Raw genomic sequence first — 18,575 nt, 5'->3', positions numbered from 1 at the left:
GTCCATATCATCCAATGAAATCTATAGATTCATTGCAATTCCCATCAAAATACCAATGGCATACTTCACAGAATTAGAACAAGTACTTCAAACGTTCACATGGAGCCAAAAATGACCTCAAATAGCCACAGCAATCTTGAAAAAAAAAGAACAAAGTTGGAGGGATCACATTACCAGATTTCAGGTTATACTACAAAGCCACAGTAATCAAAACAGCCTGGTATTGGCACAAGAACAGGCATATAGACCAGTGGAACAGAGCAGAGAACCCAGAAATAAACCCAAGGCAATATGTTCAATTAATATTTGACAAAGGTGGCAAGAGCATACAGTGGAGTAAGGACAGCCTCTTTAATAAATGGTGCTGGAAAATTGGACAGGTACATGCAGAAAAATGAAACTAGACCATCAAGTTATACCCTACACAAGACTTAACTCAAAATGGATAAAAGACTTAAATGTGACTCATGAATCCATAAAAATCCTAGAAGAAAATGTAGGCAACAAAATTTCAAACATCATACGCTGCAGAATTTTCACTGATACATCACCTAAGGCAATAGAAATAAAGGAGAAAATGAACACATGGGACTACATCAAACTCAAAAACTTCTGCACAGCAAAAGATACAATCATCAAAACGGAAAGGCTATCCACTGTATGGGACAGCATCATTGCCAATGATGTATCAGATAAGGGGTCAATTTCCAATATATATAGAGTGCTCATACAACTCAACAAAAGGAAGACAAAGAATCCAATTAAAAAATGGGCAGAGGAACTAAATAGACATCTCTCCAAACAGGACACACAAATGGCTAAGAGACATATGAAGCAATGCTCAACATCACTAATCATCAGAGAGATGCAAATTAAAACAACAATGAGGTATCACCTCACACCTGTCAGAATGACCGCCATCAACAAATCATCAAACAATAAGTGTTGGCGAGGGTGTGGAGAAAAGGGGACTCTAGTACACGGCTGGTGGGAATGCAGACTGGTGCAGCCACTATGAAAAGCAATATGGTGTTACCTCAAAAAATTAAAAATTGAAAGAAGGAAAAATGGCGGCGGAGTGAACGGAGCTACACAGACCGTCTCCCAGAACCAAACTGGAATTACAACTATAACACAGACAAATCGACGGGAAAAACCAACAGAAAAGCAGCTTGCGAGGACCATACAACGAGGGACACCGACTCCATCCCGGTAGGCTTGCGAAGGCGCGAGACGGGGCTGGGAGCCCACGGTCGGCAGCTCGGCAGCGGCCTCAGCTGTAAGCGGCGCCCGCGGGTTACACTCCCAGGCGGCCCCACAGCGCAGCCGGGACAGAGGCTGAAACAGCCACAGCCACTCACCTTGGGCTCCGGCGGAGGGAGGGCAGACTGGACTGGAACTGTGTCGGGACACTCGGGGTTTGGAGGGCGCTCAGAGCTTTGGCTGAGTGCAGCCACTCAGGACGGTAGCCACATTGCTCCTTCCCAGGGCTCTGGGGAGAGGCAGCAGCCCCTCCCTCGGAGATCCAACCCCACCCTGTGGGCCATTGAAGTGTTAATTGAGGCTCACTAACGACCAGCATCTGCCCCACCCTCGTGAAAGCCCCTTGGCTGAGCACCAGAGGGAGTTTTTCAATCAACTGACAACCCAAAACTCATCAATTAACCTAGATTGCTAGCCTCCAGGCAAAAAGCTAGAGGATAACAGTACATTTCCTGGGCTGGCAACTTTAACCAGGAAAGTAAGACTTGACAGTGGTGTTCAACGCGGGTCCTCCCTTGCTCATCTAAACACAGGAGAGGGAGCCACAAACAGCAGGACACCAACACCCACCGGGAAAACTTGACAGGCTCAAAAGCCCACAGCGATAGCCAAAATGGTGAAACACAGAAACAGAAGCCAAATGAAAGAGCAAGACACCTCCACCGAAGATGAGATCAATGTGGAGCAATTAGGCATGTTAACAGAGCTAGAATTCAGAGCCATGATCTTGAGGAAGCTGAACAGCATGAGTAAGGACATAGAGACACTGAAAATAAGCCAAATGGAAATTAAAAACCAACAAGAAGAGATAAAAAATGACATATCCGAAATGAAAAACACATTGGAAGGTTTAAAAAGTAGAGTAGGGGATTCACCGGATCAGTGAATTAGAAGACAGGGTAGAAAAAATCAACCAATCAGAAAAACAAAAGGAAAAACCTATTAAAAAACAGGAAGACAGCTTAAGAGAACTATGGGACAACTGGAAACGTAATAATATTCGCATCATAGGAGTCCCCGAAGAAGAAGAAAAGGAGCAAGGGATAGAGAATATATTCAAAAAAATAGTGAGAGAAAACTTCCCTAATTTGGTGAAGGAAGAAGGCATTCAAGTTCAAGAAGCACAGAGAGTCCCAAGTAAGAAGAACCCAAACAGGCCCACACCAAGACACATAGTAATTAAAATGCCACAAATTAAAGACAAAGAGAGAATCCTAAAAGCAGCAAGAGATAAGCAACAGGTTACCTACAAAGGGAACCCCATAAGGCTTTCAGCTGACTTCTCACAAGAAACACTACAGGCCAGAAGAGAATGGCATGAAGTAATCAAAGTCATGAAAAACAAGAATCTGAATCCAAGACTACTCTACCCAGCAAGGCTATCATTCAAAATAGAAGATCAAATAAAGAGCTTCCCAGACAAAAAAAAGCTAAGGGAATACATTAGCACCAAACCAGCACTGCAAGAAATGCTAAAAGGACTGCTGTAAATAGCAGTAGAAATGGGAAGAAAAATAGAACCACACTAAACAAAAATGGCAATAAATAAGTACATATCAATAATCACCTTAAACGTAAATGGATTGAATGCTCCCATAAAGAGACACAGAGTAGCTGATTGGATAAGAAAGCATGACTCATCTATATGTTGTTTACAAGAGACCCACCTCTCAACAAAAGACTCACATAGGTTGAAAGTGAAGGGATGGAAAAAAATTTTCCAAGCAAATGGAAAGCAAAAAAAAGCTGGGGTAGCAATTCTCATATCTGATAAAATAGATTTCAAAATGAAGACCATAACTAGAGACAAAGACGGCCACTACATAATATTGAAAGGATCTATCCAACAGGAAGATATAACCTTGATAAACATATATGCACCCAATATAGGAGCACCAAAATATATTAAAAATCTTCTGGAGGACTTCCAAGGAGAAATCGACAACAATACAATCATAGCAGGGGACTTCAACACCCCGTTGACAGCACTGGATAGATCCTCTAGGCAAAAAATTAGCAAGGAAACAGAGACTCTAAATGAAGCACTAGACCAAATGGATTTAATAGATATCTACAGAGAATTACACCCCAAAACTACAGAATACACATTCTTCTCAAGTGCACATGGGACATTCTCAAAGATAGACCACATGATAGGACACAAACTAAATCTCTACAAGTTCAAGAAGATTGAAATCATATCAAGCATCTTCTCAGATCACAATGGCATGAAACTAGAAATCAATTGCACAAAGAACATGCAAAGACATTTCAACACATGGAGGCTAAATAGCATGTTATTAAACAATGAATGGGTCACCGAGGAGATCAAGGAAGAAATTAAAAACTTCCTGGAAACCAATGAAAATGAACACACAACAACACAAAATCTATGGGATGCAGCGAAAGCAGTTCTGAGAGGGAAGTTCATAGCACTACAGGCCTACCTCAAAAAACAAGAAAAATTTCTAATTGACTGTCTAACCTCACAACTTAAAGAATTAGAAAGCAAACAAAAAGATAACACCAGAGCAAGTAGAAGGAAGGAAATAGTAAAGATCAGAGCAGAAATAAATGACATAGAGACCAAAAAAACAATTCAAAGGATCAATGAAACAAAGAGCTGGTTTTTCGAAAAGATAAACAAGATAGATGGACCCTTAGCTAGACTCACCAAGAAACAAAGAGAGAGAACCCAAATACACAAAATCAGAAATGAAAGAGGAGAAGTAACAACCAACACCACGGAAATACAAAAGATCGTTAACAACTACTATGAACAACTATATGGCAACAAATTCGACAATCTCAGCGAAATGGACAAATTTCTAGAAACACACAGTCTCCCAAAACTATTCCCGGAAGAGATAGAAAACTTGAACAGACCAATAACAACTAAGGAAATTGAAGAGGTAATCAAGACTCTCCCAGCAAACAAAAGCCCAGGCCCAGATGGTTTCACGGGGGAGTTTTACCGAACATTCAAAAAAGAACTAACACCCATTCTCCTCAAACTATTTCAAAAAATTCAAGAAGAAGGAAGACTTCCAAACACGTTCTATGAGGCCAGCATAATTCTAATTCCAAAACCAGAAAAAGACACTACGAAGAAAGAAAACTACAGGCCAATATCCCTGATGAACATAGACGCCAAAATCCTGAACAAAATACTAGCAAATCGGATCCAGAAATACATCAAAAAAATTATTCACCATGACCAAGTGGGATTCATTCCAGGGATGCAAGGCTGGTACAATATTCGCAAATCAATAAACGTGATACACCACATAAACAAAATGAAGAATAAAAACCACATGATCATATCAATAGATGCTGAAAAAGCATTCGACAAAATCCAGCATCCATTTCTGATAAAAACGATCAGCAATGTAGGAATAGAGGGATCATATCTCAACATAATAAAGGCCATATATGAAAGACCTACAGCCAACATCATACTCAATGGACAGAAACTAAAGACATTTCCATTAAGAACAGGAACAAGACAGGGATGTCCACTTTCGCCACTCTTATTTAACATTGTACTGGAAGTCTTAGCCACAGCAATCAGACATGAAGAAAAAATAAAAGGGATCCAAATTGGAAAGGAGGAAGTGAAACTGTCATTATTTGCAGATGACATGATATTGTACATAGAAAACCCTAAAGACTCCATCAAAAATCTATTAGACTTAATAATTGAATTTGGCAAAGTAGCAGGATACAAAATTAACGTCAAGAAATCGACGGCATTCTTGTACATCAATGATGAACTCACAGAAAGAGAAACTGAAAAAACAATCCCATTTACCATCGCTCCAAAAAAATTACGATACCTAGGAATAAACTTAACCAAAGAAGTAAAAGACCTATTTGCAGAAAACTACAGGTCATTGAAAAAAGAAATAGAGGAAGATATAAAAAAGTGGAAGCACATACCCTGTTCATGGATTGGAAGAATTAACATAATTAAAATGTCCATACTACCCAAAGCAATCTATAGATTCAATGCAATCCCCATCAAAATACCAACGACATATTTCATAGAACTAGAACAAATACTTCAAAAGTTCATATGGAACCAAAAAAGACCCCGAATAGCCACAGCAATCTTGAAAAAGAAGAACAAAGTTGGAGGAATCACAATACCAGATATCAGGTTATACTACAAAGCGACTGTAACCAAAACAGCCTGGTACTGGCACAAGAACAGGCATATAGACCAGTGGAACAGAACTGAAAACCCAGAAATGGACCCAAGGCAATACGCTCAATTAATATTTGACAAAGGTGGCAAGAGCATACAGTGGAGTAAAGACAGCGTCTTTAATAAATGGTGTTGGGAAAACTGGACAGCTACATGCAAAAAATGAAACTAGACCATCAACTTACACCATACACAAAAATAAACTCGAAATGGATAAAAGACTTAAATGTGACCCGTGAATCCATAAAAATTCTAGAAGAAACTGTAGGCAACAAAATTTCGGACATCATACGGAGCAGAATTTTCACTGATACATCACCTAAGGCAACAGAAATAAAGGAGAAAATGAACACATGGGACTACATCAAACTAAAAAGCTTCTGCACAGCAAAAGAAACAATCATCAAAATGGAAAGGCAACCCACTGTATGGGAGAACATCATTGCCAATGATGTATCAGATAAGGGGTTAATTTCCAGTATATACAGAGTGCTCATACAACTCCACAAAAGGAAGACAAAGAACCCAATTAAAAAATGGGCAGAGGAGCTGAATAGACACCTCTCCAAACAGGACATACAAATGGCCAAGAGACACATGAAGAAATGCTCAACATCACTAATCATCAGAGAGATGCAAATTAAAACAACTATGAGGTATCACCTCACACCTGTCAGAATGGCCGCCATCAACAAATCATCAAACAACAAGTGTTGGCGAGGATGTGGAGAAAAGGGGACTCTAATACACTGCTGGTGGGAATGCAGACTGGTGCAGCCGCTATGGAAAACAATATGGTGCTACCTCAAAAAATTAAAAATTGAACTTCCATTCGACCCAGTGATCCCACTGCTGGGAATATACCCTAAGAAGCCTGAAACACCAATCAGGAAGAATATATGTACCCCCATGTTCATAGCAGCACTATTTACAATAGCTAAGATCTGGAAACAGCCCAAGTGTCCACCAGTAGACGAATGGATCAAAAAGCTGTGGTACATATACACAATGGAATACTATGCAGCGGTAAGAAAGAAAGATCTCTTATCCTTTGAGACGACATGGAGGGACCTGGAAAGTATTATCCTAAGTGAAAGAAGCCAAGCAGAAAAAGACAAATACCACATGATCTCACTTATATACGGAATATAATGAACATAACAGTCTGAGGAATACAGTAGACCCAGACACATGGAAGTAGGGCACAGACTGACATCCCTCAGAAGAGGGGATGGGGGGTGGGGGGTGGGAAGAGATAAACCACAGAACTTATATGCATGTATGCATGACCAATGGACATGGACAACTAAGCCGGGGACAGGGTGGAGGGGGGGTGGGGTGGGGGGTGCCAATGGGGTAAAAAGGTAAAATATCTGTAACAAAAAAATAAATAAATAAATAAAATTTAAAAAAAAAAAAAAAAAATTAAAAATTGAACTTCCATTTGACCCAGTGATCCCACTTCTAGAATATACCATAAGAAGCCTAAAATACCAATCAGAAAGAATATATGTACCCCCATGTTTTTAGCAGCACTATTTACAATAGCTAAGATCTGAAAACAGCCCAAGCGTCCATCAGTAGACGAATGGATAAAAAAGCAGTGGTGCATATACACAATGGAGTACTACGCAGCTGTAAGAAAGAAAGATCTCTTATCTATTGTGACTACATGGAGGGACCTGGAAAGTATCATCCTAAGCGAAACAAGCCAAACAGAGAAAGACAAGTATCATATGATCTCATTTATTTGTGGAATATAATGAACATAACAGTCTGAGTAATGGGGTAGTCTCAGAGACATGGAAGTAGGGTACAGACTGACAATCCCCAGAAGAGGGGGTGGTGGGGGAGAAATAAAGCACAGAACTTATATACATGTATGCATGAACAATGGACATGGACAACAAAGCTGAAGACAGAGCAGGGAGGGAGAGGAAGGGTGGAATCAGCGGGGGGGGGGGGCGAAACATCTGTAACAAAAATTAATTAATAAAAAAATAAATAAACAAGTAAATAAATAAAATCATAAAGACATAAAAAAACAAAACCTACCTGGCCTCTAAATCTGTTCATATAAAATAAGCTGTTATTTTGGTGGTCCATATTTATATATTTTTAAATAATAATTAAACTAATCCTTTCCAGGAAACAAAGTCCCACTCTTTCTGGAGCATCAATGCAATTATCCAGACTTACTTTGAAAAGGCTATGAAAATTTCAGAGAGTCCTGGCCAGTTGGCTCAGTGGTTAGAGCATCGGCCTGTGGTCCAGAGAGACCTGGGTTCTGTTCTCGCTAAGGGCCCGTACCTCGGTTTCAGTATTTCCATGGCCCTGGTTGGGTCGTGCTGGTGGCAACCACTCGATGTCTCCCTTTCACATCGATGCTTCTCTCTCTCTCTCTCTCTCTCTCCCTCCTACTCTATCTGAACAAAAAATGGAAAAATGTCCTCGGGTGAGGATAAAAAAAAAATTTTCAGAGAAAAAATAATATATTTTTATGTGAAAGAAATTGATCAATAATATTTTTTAATTTAATTAATTAATTTAATTTTGTTGCAGATGTTTCTCCTTTTCCCCCACTAGCTCCCCCCTCCCCTCCCTCCCCACCCTGTCCCCAACTTTGCTGTCCATGTCCATTGTTCATACATCCATGCATACACGTTCGGTGAAATTATATATGTACCCCCATGTTTGTAGCAGCACTATTTACAATAGCTAAGATCTGGAAACAGCCCAAATGTCCATCAGTAGATGAATTGATAAAAAAAAGCTGTGGTACATATACACAATGGAGTACTATGCAGATGTAAGAAAGAAAGATCTCTTATCCTTTGAGATGACATGGAGGGACCTGGCAAGTGTCATCCTAAGTGAAAAAAGCCAAACAGAGAAAGACAAGTATCAAATAATATTTTAAATAATATAATAAAAAAATTAAATCCAGTAATTACATACTTGCTATAGAATTCATATATTTCTGCCATATTTTCAAAGAGAACATCCTTTTTATTTCTCAGGAGAGGTGGCATAAGATCAAACATTTCTGGATTATCCATCTCCGCTCTATAGCCCTACTCAAAATAAATACATTCATTCATTTAAACAATATTCACATTAATACTTGATTGGGCCACCAAAGGTGTAGGTACAACTAAGTGTATAGGGGATCAGTGGGTGAAGCTGTTTGTAATTTTAACATTCAAATCTTCTACTTCCCAATATTATCCTTTATCATTATTATTATTATTTTAAAAGTAGGAGAAGGAAGTGAAGGTTTTCCACTCAAAAGGTAGAATAAAGTGATAGCTCTTTGGCCTTCAGGGTGGTTTATAGTGTAGGAAACAAAATAGAAACCAAATATGAGGAATTATATTACAGGTCATTAACTTCTACTTCAGCTAGCAATAAGTGCTTAGGTTACTTCAGATTAAATTCATACTCTGACATTTGTATGAAATCAATGTTTTTCTCCCATTTTTAGTTCTTTACATCACAATCTCTAGCACCATGGGAATAAATAGAACAATCTGCTGTATCCCTAAGAGAACAGATTCTCTCCTCTATAGTAAATTCTAAATCCACAATTCTCACTCCTGAGGGAGAACCTGAATACACACATCTGACAAACACACAGCCTCAAACTGTACAGAAATACCCACTGCTGCCATGCGACTATCAAGGAAACATACAGGAAGAGAAGACTGCTCTAATCACTTCCTTACAGGTGTAGCAGGGAAGCATTCGGGGAAAAGATGGGAAAATACAATTTGAGTCCCTTACCAACAAAACAGTAAATAGTTCGCGAACGTAAACCTTCTCAGTCTGTATCAGCTCATTTAGAACATGGCTAAAGTGAAAAGACCATATTTATTAATTATTTTATTGCTTTAGAATTATATAGTAATATTTCAGTTATTATCATTATAAATTGTCTAATGTAATAATTGTTAATGCATAAGAACCACCAATAGTTTTGGTTTTATTATAAAAATATAAAATTAATTACATGATCTAGAATAAGTACCAACAACAAGATTCTAAAATATATTTAAAAGAAAAGGGAGTGGGGCTCGGGAGTTATTTTTAAATGATGAAATAAATTTCTAACTTATTAAGTTTAAGAATAAATTTACTAAACCCTCACAAACTCTATTTCCAAAAATCTGGGAAAGACTTTTGGGGGGACAACACAGTTTCTGAGCTATAGTTCCCTCTCTCTACCTTTCTCTCTCTAAAAAAGAAATATTAGCATTTTAGTCATAATTTTTCCCTTTTCCTAGAAATATTCTATACTTTTCCAAGACATTAAGTGTATTTATTATACTGATTTTCCCAAGTATAAATCATACTTAAGTTTCTGTAGTAATTTTGATCAGTGTCTCTCTAAAATAAAATATATTTTCCATTCAATGTGATTTCCAATTCACATCATATTTAAAATTTATTTCTTTATTCCCTACTATAATTAACTCTTTTAATTTAACTTCTGGGTTTAGCCTCTTTTTTCATTTTTATTAAGCATTAACCTTTAACAATCTTTAAAATATATATCCACAGGGTGGGACAAAGGTAGGTTTATAGCTGTTTGTATGGAAAATAATACAATTTATAAAAAAAAAAAAAAAAAAAAAAAAACAAGAATAAACTCTTTGAGTACTCACAACTATCGACCTACTTTTGCCCCACCTTGTATATGTCTACATACATCTTGCACTAAAATACTGGTTACTTACAACTCTATGATATAAAATTTAAAAGGTGAATATACTTATCTTTGGATTATTAACATAATACTATTAAAGTGAATGAAACAGTGATTATTAACATCTATAAAATAACATTGTATATATACATAATCCTTTGTAGTTTTTGGAACACTGTCCCATTCATTCTGACCTCTTACAAAACAGGAGATTAAGATTCTGAAAAAGTTTAGTTAATTTTCAAGTCACATAAACAGAGCATAGGTTGGCCAGGTCTAAATCCAAGACTTCTGACATTTCTAGTGTTTTCATCACACCCCATATAACTCCATACTGTGTACTCAAAATCCCAAGCATGTTCGCCTTGGACACTGAATCAGTGACTCCTATTACTAGATGTGTATATGAGTGTCTGTTAATAAATTAAAAATACTTCTTTAAAATATCCAAGCTATTGTTACTGTCCAAACTGGAGGATTGATCAGAACTTCTCTTCTCTAGACAGTCATGTACCACTTCAATCTGAAATGATGAAAATAAGTTAAATTAGCATCTAAGTAGGTATGGTTCTTCTTCAAGAAAATCTAGCTCAAAATAAGTTTTCTCTAGGTCCTAACTATGTATATAAATTGAAAAATAACACTATAATTATTATTCTTTCAGATATAATTATGATACATAGTAGTAAAAAAATATTTGAGTTGCCTAAGAGGATAGATTTAAGATACTAATTAGAATTTATTTTATATATTAATTAATGTCTCATTTATTTGGCACTTTGGGGAAATGAGGTTAATTCAGAAAAAGCTTATTGTGCAAATAACTGAAGTTTATTCTCTGAAGAACCAAAATGGTTTTTCTACTGTAATGCTTTTTTAAAATAATTTTTACTAATTTTTTTTTTTTTTTTTAGAAAGGAAAGAAGGGAGAGGGAGAGAGAGAAACATCAATGTGAGAACCAGCAATCCTCCACTGCATGAGACAATGACCAAATAACTGAGCCACACTGGTCAGCGTTCAACCTTAATGAATTTTGATGGAAATGTTTCTAGGAAATATTACATAAATACTTGAATGATCTAATCAAGGATGCAGAACATCATTGATCCTTTTCCTAATCATTCAGTGGCATCAATCATGAACGTGGATGATATGATAAAATCTAATGATGCACTCCAGGGCTAGTAAGATGTGCAGAAATGTCTTGTGTTTCTTAAAATGTCTGTAACCTATTCATCTGTCTCTGTTCTCTGTCACATGTCAGTTGTTGCTACAAGTGACCTCCCTGATCCTAAACTGCTACCTTATTTGCAGACTCTATGGGACTTGGACTGACTTAACGAGTCAAATCCATGAGATTCATCACAAAATGAGGTTATTTGCTCTTCAGAAGCATCTGAAGTATATTCCAGGGATCCTGGCTGTATTGGACAGCTGAGATGAGCCTTTGAAGAGCCTGTTTTCCACTTAACTGTAGCATTACTTTGTAACAACCAGAACCCGAAATCAAGTACAGGATCTATCAGTTAAGTAGCATTTCCACAGAACATGACCTACTTATTACAAATACAGGTGGAAATGAACAAACATTTATTGACTGTTTTATATATATTGCACAGGCACACTTCTAAGTCCATAATATACATCATTATATCAAATCCTTAAAACAATTTACCATGCTATGGCATAATTATATCCCCATTTTACAGATGGGAAAAGTGACGCTCAGAGAAGGTTTAGCCACAGGGTCAAGGTTCATACCTCATAAGTAATAAAGCAGAGTCAAGCCCATGATTTGTCACCGTTATCATACTCCCTCTTTAAGAGTGTGCTTTGATTTATGTCTGCTCAATGTACCAACTGTTGCCATTTTAATACTATAATTAAAACTGATAATACTGCATACTCCACTTATTAGATAGATATGTATCATTTACTTCTAAAGCTTTTCTGAAATACAAGTTTGGAAAGTTCTGAAACATAAATATATACTTTTAAATACATAAAGACTGTGCAAATTAACTTGAATTGAAAGAATGTATGCATTTTGGAACCAAGTTCACCAGCTATGAATACCACCAAGAGCCCAGCTCATATGGCTCAGTGAATTGAGCATCGTTCCGTGGACAGAGAGATCACTGGTTCGATTCCCAGACAGGGCACAGGCCCAGATTGTAGGCTCGATCCCCAGTAGGGGGCATGCAGAGGCAGCTGATGGATGTTTCTCTTCCACATTGATGTTTCTCTCTCTTTTCCTCTCCCTTCCTCTCCCTCTTTAGTATGTTTTTTGTTTTGTTTTTTCATTCCTCATCTGAGGATACATTTTAAAATTTATCATCAGATAGAGTAGGAGGGAGGGGGAGAGAGAGAGAGAGAGAGAGAGAGAGAGAGAGAGAGAGAGAGAGAGAGAGAGAGAGAGAGATGTAATAAAGCCACGTTACTGGTTGCCTCCCGCACAATCCTGACCAGGGCTGGGGACAAAACACAACTGAAGTACACGCCCTTGACTGGAATCAAATCCGTGGCTCATCGGTCCATGGGCCGACTCTCTAACTGCTGAGCCAAACTGTCCAGGATTCCCTTTAATATGTTTTTTAAAAACATATTTTTAAAAATGTCACTGAGAAAATATACAGAGCTAGAGCCTACCATTTTTTCCCCTGGAGATATGCAAATGAATAAATACAAATAGTGGAATGTTAAGGTAGTCCTGAGTTAAACCTAGAACAGAAAGACATGTAAGACAATGGAATTTGGCATTCAACATGTTTCCTTCTTGAAACAAGAAGTTATGGTTGTATAACATGATAACCAGACATGGTATGTCAGTATAGAACATTCATTAGCCTGCTAAAATTTCTATAAAACCCTAGAACACTATCACATGCCACATATTATTTAAAGTACTTCACAAATATTAGATTATTTTATCTTTATATTAACTCCATGATGAGGGAGTTCTATTATTATCCCCATTTTGTAGATAAGGGTGAATTGCAGAGAACTTACCTGAGGTTATATAGTCAGGAAGTGACGGAGCTGGGATTAAAAACCAGGCAGTCTCACTCTACAGTCTGTATCACTATGCCAAACTGCCTCTTGGAGATATGTCATTGTCTTTATTTACCATCAGGAACACACAAAGAAAATGTACGGTGTAGCAATTATGATGAGGTTACTCTCTGCAGATACCAGAATATCATAGATAACTAAGAAGGAATTGTATGTTTATCAAGAAACGAATAGATGCATTTTTTCAGCCCAAAGTATTGTCCATTAGAACCTGTCCTTTGTCCATGCTTCATATTTGCAGGACTGTAATTACTTATGAAAGAAACTCCCTTCTCTAAAAATATGGAACACTTACTTATGTTTATTTAGGTGGGGTTGGGGGAAAGAGATGCTGGAACTTACATGACATATTATACAGAAATTATTCTGAATACAGAGCCCTGTCCTGACTTGAAAAATTACTTATGCATCTGGGGTATTCCAGGACTATAGTTTGACACAAGGCAGCAGCAGCTTTTTCTTTTAGATTAAATAGGTTTTCAAATGCACAATAATGGTTGAGTAAATTTAAAATATGGTTTAAGCCCAGCCGGTGTGGCTCAGTGGTTGAGCATTAACCCATGTACCAAGAGGTCACTGGTTCAATTCCGTCAGGGCATATGTCCAGGTTGTGGGTCCAGTCCCCAGTGGGAGGTATGCAGGAGGCGGCCAATCAATATTCTCGCTCATTAATGTTTCTGTGTGTGTGTGTGTGTGTGTGTGTGTGTGTGTGTGTGTGTGGAAGACACTGGTTTGTGACTATTTTTTCTTAAATTTTTAAAATTAATTTATTTTTGTTACAGATGTTTCTCCTTCCCGTCCCCCCCCCCAAGACATTCTCCTCCGGATCCCACCTCCCACCCCACAGCATTGTTGTCTATGTCCATTGGTCATGCATATATGCATATATGTCCTTTGGTTTATCTCATCCTCCCCCCACCACCCTCCTCTTCTGAGGTTTGTCAGTCTGAACCATACTGCTTTCTATGTCTCTGGGTCTGTTTTGTTCATCAGCTTATTTTGTTCACTATTTCCACAAATAAGTGAGATAATGTGGTATTTGTCTTTTTGTGATAGGCTTATTTTGCTTAGCATAATACTTTCCAGGTCCCTCCATGTCGTCTCAAAGGATAAGAGATCTTTCTTTCTTACAGCTGCATAGTGTTCCATTGTGTATATGTACCACACACAGCTATTCTATCCACTCATCTATTGATGGACACTTGGGCTGTTTCCAGATTTTACCAATTATAAATAGTGCTGCTATGAACATAGGGGTACGTATACTCTTTCTGATTGGTGTTTCAGGCTTCTTAGAATATGTTCTGAGAAGTGTGATCACTGGGTCAAATGGCAGTTCAATTTTTAATTTTTTGAGGTCACACCATATTGTTTTCCATAGTGGCTGCACCAGTCTGCATTCCCACCAGCAGTGTACTAGACTCCCCTTTTCTCCACACACTCGCCAGCACTTGTTGTTTGTCTTCGATGTTTCTATCTTTCCCCCTCTCCCTTCCTCTCTCTCTAAAAATCAATTAAACAAAATTTAAATATGGTTTAAGCCCCTATTCCAATTCTGCAACTACAGTAATAAAGCCAACTTTGAATTAATTAATGATAGTTACTTTTAAGTTGCTCTGATTTTGTTTCCAAATCTTCTTCTCTGGGAGAAATGTGAAAGAATTATTTCAAACCAGAATGAAAATTAACACTTTTAATAAAAATACAAGCATATTTATTAAATAGAGAGACAATAATATTATAATGTATTTATGTCAGTATTTTTAAGTCATAATATGCAAAAATTGAATGGTTAAATTTAGCTATATGATCTTAACTTCTAATTGAGTATAATTTTTCCATGTATTAACCCATTTTTTTTTTTTTATCACACATTCACTTTATTGCCAAGCACGCGTGAAACTAGGTGTTAGTACTCATAATTTATTTGCAGATTTAGCGTTCATTTTGACACATAAACGTTTAATCAAATTGCAGCTCACTGATTAGCTGGGTCAAAAAGTCTTGAAAAAATCTAAATTTAATTAATAATTATAGCATTTGTTTATCACTTATTACATGCCAGCACTCTTCTAAGCCCTACACATGCATTTTCTTTTTTAATCCTCAAATCATCTTAAAGATAAGTACTACTTATATCCCCATTTTAAAGATAAGTAAGGTTAATATCTTGTCCAAAAAGTAGAGGTGGTTTTCAAATCTGAATCATGTACTGTCAAAAACCGTGTTTCTAACCACTATATGAAAAAAACATTTCTGAAGCATGTTAAAATGCTAAAACAAAACAGAAAACGTCACCAAAATTCCAAACTTTAATCTTCCAGTTTAATCTTTCTTTTTCTTTCTGTTTAATCTTTCTCTTCTGTTTATAAAAGGGTGAGCCCCTATATTGTTAAGAAATGAGTCAGATGTTCCTACAAAGCCCAGGGTATGTTCCATTCAAAGACAAGGTCATTCAAGCTCCTAATTCTCAGGGGGTTTGAAAAGGCTGCCACCCATACAGGCTGTGTGGATCTCTCCTCTCCAGGGAAGGTACATACTTTTTGTCTTTTCCTCCTCAGCAGGAGCCATTACAAGGCACACTCAGGGAAAGTTATGTACTCTAAATTTTATACTTCACTTTCATTTATTTAAAAATCTATTGTAGCCCTGGCCAGTATGGCTCAGCGGTTAGAGCGTCGGCCTGCGGTTCAGAGAGACCCAGGTTTGGTTCCTGCTAAGAGCACGTACCTCGGTTGCAGTTTTTCCCTGGCCCTGGTTGGTTGTGCAGGTAACAACCACTCAATGTGTCCCTTCCACGTTGATGTATCTCTCTCTCTCCGGCTCTATCTGAACAAAAAATGGAAAAATGTCCTTGGGTGAGGATAAAAAAAATTAAATATGTATTGTATATATAATGTTTATATAGTCATACACACACAGACTCTGGACTTATTGGCGATTACCACATAAAAGCAATTTCTCAGTAAATACTGATATCCACCACTTTAAAGACATATGATATAGAGATATGAACTTATTTGTAGAGGTAATTTAGGGAGCTTCACTAATTAGATATACTAATTAATTCTTTGCAAACATATTAAGAGATGAAAAAGGAATATTTACAAAAGGAACGCACCATTTTCTGAAAAGCAAGGTAGGTGTATTCATTCTTTTAACAATGTAAATATGTATATAAAATTATTGAGCGCCTATACTATAGGCTAAGCTCCATATTTGGTGCTAGGGATACAAACATGAATTGCACACAGATCCTGCCCTTACAGATCTTACAGTCTATCAAGAGAAACACAAAAGAGGAAATAACACTAAAGTTCAAAAAAAAAAAATGAAGGGGGCCTTGTTATCACATAGCTTGATTATCTAAGGAAAAGCTTACCTAAAGGAAGCCACTAGAAGCCTAGTGGCCTAGACATAGGAAAATTGACGGAGGAGTAGGACCTAGCACAGGAAAAGGGAGAAGAAAGGAAACAGTGTTCCTGAAAAACAAACAAACAAAAAAACCCAGTATGTGTGAAGTACAAAGGCAAGATAACTAAGAGCACTTGAGAAGAAATGGGGGAACAGGGAGACTGCTTTAGTTGCAAGGGAACAGATGCTATTAACTTGGACTAGGGAAGTGGCAGTCAGTGATAGCCATGAATGGGAATGAAAAAAAGTAGAGTTTTTTTGTTTTTTTTCATTGATTTCTTTATTCTTTATTTTTTTAATTAATTTGTTTTTGTTACAGATGTTTCTCCTTTTTCCCCCACTAATTCCCCACTCCCACTCCCTCCCACCCTGTCCCCAGCTTTGTTGTCCATGTCCATTGCTGCTGCATACATGCATACAAGTTCTGTGGTTTATTCCCCCCCGCCCCCCGCCAAGCCCTCCTCCGGGGATTGTCAGTCTGTACCCCACCTCCACTTCTCTGGGACTACCCCATTCCTCAGACTGTTATGTTCATTATATTCCACAAATAAGTGAGATCATATGATATTTGTCTTTCTCTGCTTGGCTTGTTTCGCTTAGGATAATACTCTCCAGGTCCATCCATGTCATCTCAAAGGATGAGATCTCTCTTTCATACAGCTGCATAGTACTCCATTGTGTATAGGTACAACTGCTTTTTTATCCATTCATCTACTGATGGACATTTGGACTGTTTCCAGATCTTAGCTATTGTAAATAGTGCTGCTACGAACATGGGGTAACATATATTCTTTCTGATTGGTATTTCAGGCTTCTTAGGGTATATTCCTAGAAGTGGGATCACTGGGTCAAATGGAAGATCAATTTTTAATTTTTTGAGGTAACCCCACATTGTTTTGTACAGTAGCTGCACGAGTCTGCATTCCCATCAGCAGTGTACTAGAGTCCCCTTTTCTCCTCAGCCTCACCAACACTTGTTTGATGATTTGTTGATGGCGGCCAGTCTGACAGGTGTGAGGTGATACCTCATTGTTATTTTAAATTGCATCTCTCTGATGATTAGTGATATTGAGCATTTCTTCATATGTCTCTTAGCCATTTGTATGTCCTGTTTGGAGAGGTGTCTATTTAGTTACTCTGCCCATTTTTTAATTGGGTTCTTTGTCTTCTTTTTGTAGAGTTGTATGAGCACTCCATATATATTGAAAATTAACCCGTTATCTGATATATCATTGGCAATCATGCTCTCCCGTACAGTGGGTTGGCTTCCCATTTTGATGATTGAATCTTTTCTGTGCACATGATTTTGAGTTTGATGTAGTCCCATGTGTTCATTTTTTCCTTTGTTTCTGTTGCCTTAGTGATGTATCAGTAAAAATTTTGCTGCATATGATGTCTGAAATTTTATTGCCTACATTTTCTTCTAGGATTTTTATGGATTCATGAGTCACATTTAAGTCTTTTATCCATTTTGAGTTAAGTCTTGAGAATGGTGTAAGTTGATGGTCTAGTTTCATTTTTTTGCATGTAGCTGTCCAATTTTCCCAACACCATTTATTAAAGAGGCTGTCTTTACTCCACTGTATGCCCTTGCCACCTTTGTCAAATATTAATTAAGCATATTGCCTTGGGTCCATTTCAGGATTCTCTGTTCTGTTCTGTTGATCTATATGTCTGTTCTTGTGCCAGTACCAGGCTGTTTTGATTACAGTGGCTTTGTAGTATAACCTGAAATCTAGTAATGTGATCCCTCCTACTTTGTTCTTCTTTTTCAAGATTGCTGTGGCTATTCAAGGTTTTTTTGGTTCCATATGAACTTTTGAAGTATTTGTTCTAGTTCTGTGAAGCATGTCGTTGGTATTTTGATGAGGATTGCATTGAATCTATAGATTGCTTTGGGTAATATGGACATT

General features: G+C 37.5%; 1 long non-coding RNA gene across 1 annotated transcript; it reads right to left on the bottom strand.

Moving 5' to 3' along the window:
• Positions 1 to 9,253: 9,253 nt before the first annotated feature.
• On the bottom strand, positions 9,254 to 14,894 carry LOC118636526. The gene is made up of 5 exons (XR_004960662.1): positions 14,853 to 14,894; positions 13,186 to 13,358; positions 12,826 to 12,897; positions 10,610 to 10,698; positions 9,254 to 9,320 (listed from the first exon to the last, which is right to left on the bottom strand). It is a non-coding gene; the product is annotated as an uncharacterized LOC118636526 (long non-coding RNA).
• Between the last annotated feature and the right edge of the window lie 3,681 nt (positions 14,895 to 18,575).

The sequence above is a fragment of the Molossus molossus genome, unplaced genomic scaffold (assembly GCF_014108415.1).
Source record: "Molossus molossus isolate mMolMol1 unplaced genomic scaffold, mMolMol1.p scaffold_m16_p_2, whole genome shotgun sequence".
Lineage (NCBI taxonomy): Eukaryota > Metazoa > Chordata > Mammalia > Chiroptera > Molossidae > Molossus > Molossus molossus.
The sequence above is the reverse complement of the archived record's forward strand: the minus strand, read 5'-3'. Positions and strand labels throughout refer to the sequence as shown.